Below are 7,950 nucleotides of genomic sequence, written 5' to 3' on the forward strand. Positions count from 1 at the left end.
GAAAAGTCAATCTGACACACACTGGTGCTTTATTTTATAATTCTCCGTGCCTGATGTTGATTAAAGCTCCTTCCCAGTATTGCCAATGGTAACCCAGGGCTGTTCCCAGCGGTGAATTACACAAGTACAGAGCATCATTTACTCTCCCACCTTCACTCACTAGAGCACAGAGCATTTTTCTGTTCCTGAAACTGCCAGGATAACCTGTGCATTTGTCACGGCCAGCGCTGGAATGATGGATATGAGCTGGGCAGGGAGGAAGCGCTGCCGGGGCTCCTGCAGCCCATCCCCACAGCCCTCACCCTCCTGCCCCACCACAACTTTTATCCCTTCACCTTTTTTTTTCCGGCTCACTGAGCAACAACTGTCATGTTTATACTCTTCCCCCCCAGTCCTGCTCTGCTTCAAGGATTAAGCTTTCATCCTTCATTATGAGCTTCTCCCCCAGGCAACATTTTCCACGAAGAAAAAGGAATTTCTGGGATTTTGCTTTTAAGAGATTATGTTACTAAGCATGTGTGTGTTTGTGCCGAGGTGAGGAGCTTTCCCACACACACGGGTGATCTCACATCCTGGGGCAACGTGCGAGTGGGGTGGTGTGGGGGGACAGGTCCCTGGTGCTGCCTGTCCCTGGCAGCTCACGCCCTTCCTCCCCTTGTGTTCCTGCCTCCTCCTCTCCTGTCAGAATGGTGCTGGTGGTGGGACACCCACGAGGGCATCCTTGGCCCCGTGGTGGTCCCCTGGGGACCTGGGTGGATCCCACCACCACACTGGTGAGTGGTCACCCCTCTGGGATGAGGGACACAGAATGGCATCCGTGGGGATCTGGGAAAGGAGGGACTTCATCCTTGCTCCCTAAACTGTGGGCCACTGCCATGGCCCTGCCATCTGAGCCAGAACAGCCAAATATTGGGTGCCCTCTGCCTGAGGCTGAGTTGGGGCTTTCCCTGTCTCCAGCACCATTAGGGTGCTCCTGGGGGGCTCATGGCTTGGCAGAGCTGGGACCCACCTCCTTTGCCTGGGGGGCGAGCGCTGACCCTGCCGTGCTCTTGGCCTGTGCTTACACGAAGCCTCAGCTACTTGCAGGGAGTTGATACCACGCCTGGAGGCTCGGCGTTCCGAGGGCTTGGCTGCACAGCGACTGCTGAACAAGGTTGTGCTTTCACTGGCAGCAGCTCTTGTTATTAAATCCTTTTCAGGAGCTCATCTGAGCCCAACAAATTAACATAAGGGAAGCACAGCAGATAATGTCAACCGACCAAAATAATCCAAGTCTGTAGTTACAACAGGGAAGGCATAAACATAGCCCAGGAGGAATAACTGCAGCACGTTTAGCGTCAGCATCTGGGCTGCTGCTGCTCAGCAAGCACTCCAGTTCTGCTGGGAAATAACCAAGGGACGGTCAGGTGCGGTCTCTGAAAAATCCCAGCCCCAGCCAAACCCTCAGGCTCTCAAGGATGCTGGTGTGAGGCTGCTCAGGGGACACTCGGGGACGTGCTCCTGACACAGTGTGGGGGAGCAGAGGCAGGGCCCCTGAGAGCTGGGACATCCCCACCCCTCTCCACATCAGCCAGTGGACGAGCCAGGGCTTCACCCGCTGAGTCACGGCGCTGAGTCAGACCCTGCTCACCCTCGGCGCGCTAAACGCCGCTTATTCCAGTGTTCTCGGGGACAGCACAAAGACGTGTTCCTGGAGACACAAGAAGCTTTTCCCCTGCTTCAACTGTAGCCAGTATATGCAATAATTAACAATCAAATAGAAGACCAGCTTGCTGCTTTGCTGCCGGAGCAGCTGCCATGATCCCGCTGTAGGGAAACTAAATGATTCACAGCTTTCCACTGCTTTTTGACAAGTTGTTTTCAACTTAGAAGTCAATAAATAAAACCAGTAGCTTCTGCTGAGCTTAAACTCAGCTGGAAAAGAACACTGAAAAATGGCTCTCAATGGCGCTGCAGCCTTCAAAAATACCCTGAGCAGCAGGTCTGTATCACACATGCAGACACAATCTATTGTGGGTATTAAAGAGTCTAAATCTGATTAAAGCCTTTCTATCCCCACCAGTGGTCAATTCCAGAAACCAGCTCACCCAGGAGGCTGAATTCATTTCATCCCCGAAGTCTAATTAAAGCCATTAGTGTATTCCTTGTCTTTCTGATAAGATCAAAGCATTCCAAGAGCCCGGCATTACCTTATTTTCAAGACAATTATACAACATATAGCATCGATTTATTCTGCCTCCAGCTGTACACATTTATCTCTGTCTATCACCGGGTAATCGGTCCCATCAGACACAGCCCAGCCCGGGCTCTCAGCTGACGAGTGCCTGCACTCGCCGGGCCGGGTTTCTTTGTCACCCTCACCTCAAATTAACGCCCGAGGCAGTGCCTGGTGTGCAGAGCCCAGTGCCCGCAGCCGCGGTGGGACATGGGGCATGTCCAGGCTGCCGTGGTGGTGTTCAGGTGGCCGCGGTGGCCTGTGGCACCGGCGTACCCACAAGTCGGGGTACCCACAAGGCCGCCGCAGGTCCCCTCCTCCCCGCTGTCCCCGCTGTCCCCGCCTGCCCCAGCCTCAAGCGGGGCTGCGTGGCCGTGCGGCTCCGTGGGTGTCCTTGCCCTGGGGACCCGCTGCTGTCCCAGGGGCCCTGCCCAGCCCAGCGCCGCCGGGACCCTCGGGCAGCGGGCAGGGGGTGCTCTCCCCTCCCATAAACATCTCTCCAGCAGCTCACGGCCCCTGCAGGAGCCGAGCTGTGAATTTTCATCTCTCAGCTAATCAACTCGCCTGCTAGTCCAAACTTGTCAGGAGCTTTATCCCTGCCCTGCCAGCCTCCTCCCGGCCCACGAGTGACAGAAGACGTTCCCATCCCTCCCCGAGACACATCCAGCTGCTACAAAAACAAACATCCTCCCGCTGGTGATTCCTCCTCGTCAAACAGTCCTGACCCTGGTTCCCTCGGGAACATCTGCGCTGCGCCCGTGCCCGGCCGCCGGCACATCCTGAGTCGCCGGCAGGGAAGGGCGATGTTTACGGCGGGGACGGCAGAGCCGTGTTCCTGCCTAAGCCAGGGCTTTATTAATTGCTGGTTCTCCCGATTCCTCTGTGACAATAGATTAATCAGCCGGCCGAGGCCGCTCTGCCCGTGAGGCTCCTGCAGACGAGAGGCAGCTGTGGCAGAGCCGGGCTCCCCGTGGAGCCTCTGTCCCTTCGCTGTGCCCGGGAAGGACGGGCTACCCCAGCCTGGTGCCTTCAGAAGGCTCAGCGTGGTCTGGGCAGGTTGCGCACCAAGGGATTCCCAGGAAGCCCCGGGAAGTGGCTGTGGGCTGTAGGGCAGAGGGTGGGACTGCTCCTGCCCCCTGGCTCCCTCATGGCCAGGCCACATCTCTGTCTTGGTCTGTTTTGTCACCGTGCGACCTTGTGTTAAACACCCTGAGTGCTGTGCCTGGCCCAAAACTTGGCTGTAGGCAGCTGTTCCTGCAGGTCACCCCGGAGACCCTGCTCTTCACCCTCCAGTCACCAGGGTTGACTTAGGGTTTGCAGCTGTGCCAGCTCACAGCCATCAGGCACCAGCTTGGCATTTCTGGCACCTGGTTCTAGGTGCTGGCAGCAGCAGATCCATCCTGGTACGGGAGGCAAGCAAGGAGCACTGGGCACTGCTGGGCAGCACAGGGGCTCGGGGGGGTCTCTGCCCATGGCATGTGGGCACCAGGCGAGTTTGTGCCCTGGTGCAGTGAACGTGCTGCTCCTCCAGCTCTTCATGAGCAGCACATGGAGCTGTGGCATCAGTGTGCAAAAAGCTCTTGTACTGCACACAAAAAAAATTCCTTATTGCTTTCAGAGCAGGATGAAAGCAATCAGAATCAGCTCTTCAGCTGGATTCCCTTGTCTGTCAGGCACTCACGATCTGCTCACACTATGGAAGGGCAGTTCAGGGCATCAGTGCCTGTAGTGAAGAGCTCTGCAGATCCCTGCCTGACCTGGGACCAGCAGTGAGCCAGAACCTGAGCAGCCACCCTGTATCCTGCACTGGCTTCAGCTTCCGAAGCTCCCGCAGTGCAGGGTGGCTCTCCACGGGGATCAGCCCCTGCCCAGCCCACCTTGGGCTCAGCTCGGTGAACAGCTTGCCCTCAGCACCCCTCAGCCAGACCTGACTCCAGGCATGCAGCACGTGGGATCAGCGGCCATGGGGGAATGTTTTCAGCTGGACAGTCACTGATTCCTAATTAGCCAAAACACAATTGGTTTGTGTTGCAGGCACATTTGTAAACACCGCTGCAGCCGTGCACGTGGATTTTATGAAATCCTATCTGCCACTGAGCAGGTGCAGACACTCAGGGACGAGCAGGGGGTCCAGCATGGAGCAGGACCAGGAAATACATGCCGGAAGGATGCACAAACTGGAAGCAGAGAACTGCAGCCGAAGCATGTGTTGTTTCAACCTCCAAATCTAGCCCTCCGTGTCCTACTTTCACTGTCTTCATCCCGAAGGAGATGATTGCCCTGAAAGGGAGTTTCCCAGGTCCTTCAAGCTGCTGCTCGGACGGCCGTGGTGGGCTGCTCCCGGGCTGGCAGGGCCGGCTGACGGGGCCGCGGCGGCGAGCGCGGCGCCGGGCCGGCGCCCGGGGGTTATCAGCGGCGGTGGCCGAGGCGGAATTAGCGGGGCAGGGAAGTGGGGTGAGCAGAGCTCAGCTTCTTGGCATGTTTGCTTGTGCTAAACCTGCAGCATGAAAACTTTTCACAGCAACACTCAGCGCTTGAAGCCTTCCTTGGCCGCGTGCACCCCGGCGGAGGGGAGAGCCAGGGCTCTGCAAACAAACCGTGTCCGCAGGCACCGCGGGCCGCATGGTCCGGAGCTTCTGCTCAGGCTGAATGCACGCCAAGGCAAAAAAAAAAAAAAGAGTTTTTCCTGACAGAAATGTGGGTTGCAGCTTTTGGGGGCAACCACGCTTCCCGGGGGATTCCCTGTGATGGGGGTGCCCGGTGATGGGATGCCCTGCGATGGGGCTGTCCTGCAACAGGGGTGTGCTGTGACGGATCTACCCTTCGGAGGGGGCTGCCTGCGATGTGGGAGCCCAGCGGCGGCGGGGCCCCGTTTCCCGTCCCGGCTGCGGTGCTGCCGCTGCCCAGCGCGGTCCCGCACGGAGCGGCCCAGGGCGGGTCCTGGCGGGGAGCGGCCCCGGCCCGTTCCCCTTCCCGTTTCCTTTCCCGTTCCCCTTCCTGTTCCCTGGCCCATTCCCCTGCCCTTTCCCCTTCCCGTTCCCCGGCCCGTTCCCCGGCCCGTTCCCCTTCCCGTTCCCTTGCCCGTTCCCGGGCGTCGGTCGCCCTCCAGTGGTTCCGCTGCGCCGCGCACGGGTCAAGCCCTTCCCGGGCTGCAATGGGCATCCCTGTCCCGTCCTGAGCTTTCCTGCCCGGCCCCTGAGCATCCCTGCTCGGTCCTGGGCTCCCCTGCCCGCCCCTGAGCTCCTCGTCCTTCTCCCCGGCTGCCTGGAGCTCTCCTGCCCGGCCCGGGCGCGTTGGAGGCCGGTGGGATCGGGGGTGCAGCCCCGGCTCCGCCCGGGGGCAGAGGTGGCTCGGGACGACGCCTCCCAGCCACAGCCCCACAGCCAGCAGTGCCTGCAGCCCATGTGCAGACGGTGGCACACCCCCAGGCCCCCTGCTTTCCCCTCACAAATCCCTGGGCTCCCTCCTTGCCCTGCATAGACCCTTGGACCCCTCTCCGTACCCCCCACAAACGCCCGGATCCCCTCCTCGCCCCGCACAAACCCCGGGCTCCTCTCCCTGCCCCGCACACGCGGGAGCCGAACTGGCACGGCTGCGTTTCGGGGGTGAAGGAATGCCCCGTGCCCAAGGAACCGGCTGCGAGCGGGCAGCGGGACAAGGACCAGCACTGGAAACGGGCTCCAGCCCCGGCGCAGCCGGGCCGGGATAACGCCCGTGCCCCGCGCACACACCGCGCCCGGGGCGGCACGAGCAGCCGGCACGGAGCTGCTTACCCAAGGGCTTGTCCGCATTCCCCGCTTGGGCAAGGACCTGCCACCGCTGCTGCTATAAAAAGCCATCGGGGCTGTGGCTGGGCCACACCAGCTCCCGTTCCTGTCCGGGCAGGGCTCCTCACCTCCGGCTGTCCCGGGCAGGAAGCAGCACCAGTTTGGTGGCTTTCGGCTGGTACCAGCACTGGCACGACCTCGGGATGTCATCAAGCCTGGAGAGATGAACAAAGAGCGTCTTCCCAGGCTGTTGCAAAACCTGTTCAACTAAATAGCTGAACAGGCAAAGATAAGAAAAGCAGGTCACCGTTGAGGCTCAGGAGCTGTGGGCTCTGCCCTGCAGAAGGGCAGGGAGGCACCTGGGGCAGCCCCAGCTCTCCGGGGCAGAGGGGTGGTGGTTCTGTGCATGGACATGCTGCATCCCCGACAAAGCAGCTTTTCCTGCAGCCGGCTCTGCTCCCAGCTGTATCCTGCGACAAAACTGAGCTGCAGTTCTCGGCGGCAGAGGGAGCTTCCATAAGGCTGCATCCTGTTGGAAGCATCAGCAGGGGACGGCGGCATCTCCTTCCCCAAGCCACACAGTGGTCATTAACATAAAGTGCCATCCATTCAGAATCGTGACACTGTGGCAAAGACGTACTCTAGGAAAACTGTTTTTGCTTAAAAATACCTAAAAGCCAGAGCATCCATCTGGAGCATCCAGAGTTTGCTGTGCCACCTGAAGCACGGCTGCCCCAGGGCACCTCCCAACTTCCAGCACCAGCAGCTGCAGGTGGGTGGAGATGGGGGAGCAATGTGTTCTGGCTGCTGCAGCCAAGACTGCTCAGGATCCATTGTACCCTCAAGAAATTCTCTTTCTTCTGCCATTTCAGAGCTTCCATTAAAGCTCCAGGTTCCAGGTGAGCACAGATGCCCAGTTACCACCAGCAGGACTCTTTGCTGGGCAGCCCCAGCTGCAAACATTTCCTTAAGCAATTTGCACATCTTAAAAATAAAATCCTTTATTGATAATATGAATGTTTAACATGTTTAATGCCATCAGCTATAAAAATGATTAAAGACTTCAGCTTGGTACATTTGGCTTTACAAATTTACAAGTGTTAATGAATTAATACTAGTGTTATATGTTTTGCACTTCATTATACTCCATTAGCCAGTGACAAACTCTGCAACAATGTCTGCTTAGGACACATGTGAGTTAGAGAAGAAATATTTAGTTGCTTTCACACAGGATCTACATCAACAGTTAAATACTAACTCTAAATGTCTTACTGAATTAGTTGGATCCATTTTAATCCCTTGTGCTTAGTTTCTTTCAGAAGTTAGTCTACTAGCAAAAATACATTCTTTTGCATACCCCTTCCCATATTATATTTTAGAAGAAACAGTACTCAGTGCGTTTCCTATTAGACTTCATCATAGTATCTCTCTCTCTAGAGCTATCAATAAAGAAAGGGGATAATACCGGTCAGATTAATGTAAAAGTAAAGAAACTCATTAAAGCAGTGTATACAAAAGCCTCACTTTTCAATCAGAAGGGATACATGGGCCAAAATCTATCTGCCCATCCATTTTTACATTTACTCTCAGCAAGAGAAAAAAAAAAAAAAAAATCTGCTGTGGACACTTAGTTAAAAAAGTAACAAATGTGCTTCCAAAAGAGTCACTGCCCATTTAGCTCTGGCTGCCTCCATGTCCCTGCTGTTAATACACAGACTGCTCCACCGGATTAGGAACAACAGCCCATAACACCACTACCTAAAAGGCTACTAAAAGGTCTGTGCAATCCTCCAAGCCCCTGCCACGGCTGTGTGGGGTCACTCCTACAACAGCCACCTCCAAGCAGCACAGAGCTCCCACGTCCTGTGGAATGAGGCTCAGAGCCCCAGGGAACCTCTCTGCCAGGGGCGGCTCTGGACCCTCCCCTGGCACAGGGATCTTCCCACAACAAAGGGATTTTGCCCAATG

Source organism: Anomalospiza imberbis, chromosome 26 (genome assembly GCF_031753505.1).
Source record: "Anomalospiza imberbis isolate Cuckoo-Finch-1a 21T00152 chromosome 26, ASM3175350v1, whole genome shotgun sequence".
In the NCBI taxonomy this organism is placed as follows: Eukaryota; Metazoa; Chordata; class Aves; order Passeriformes; family Viduidae; genus Anomalospiza; species Anomalospiza imberbis.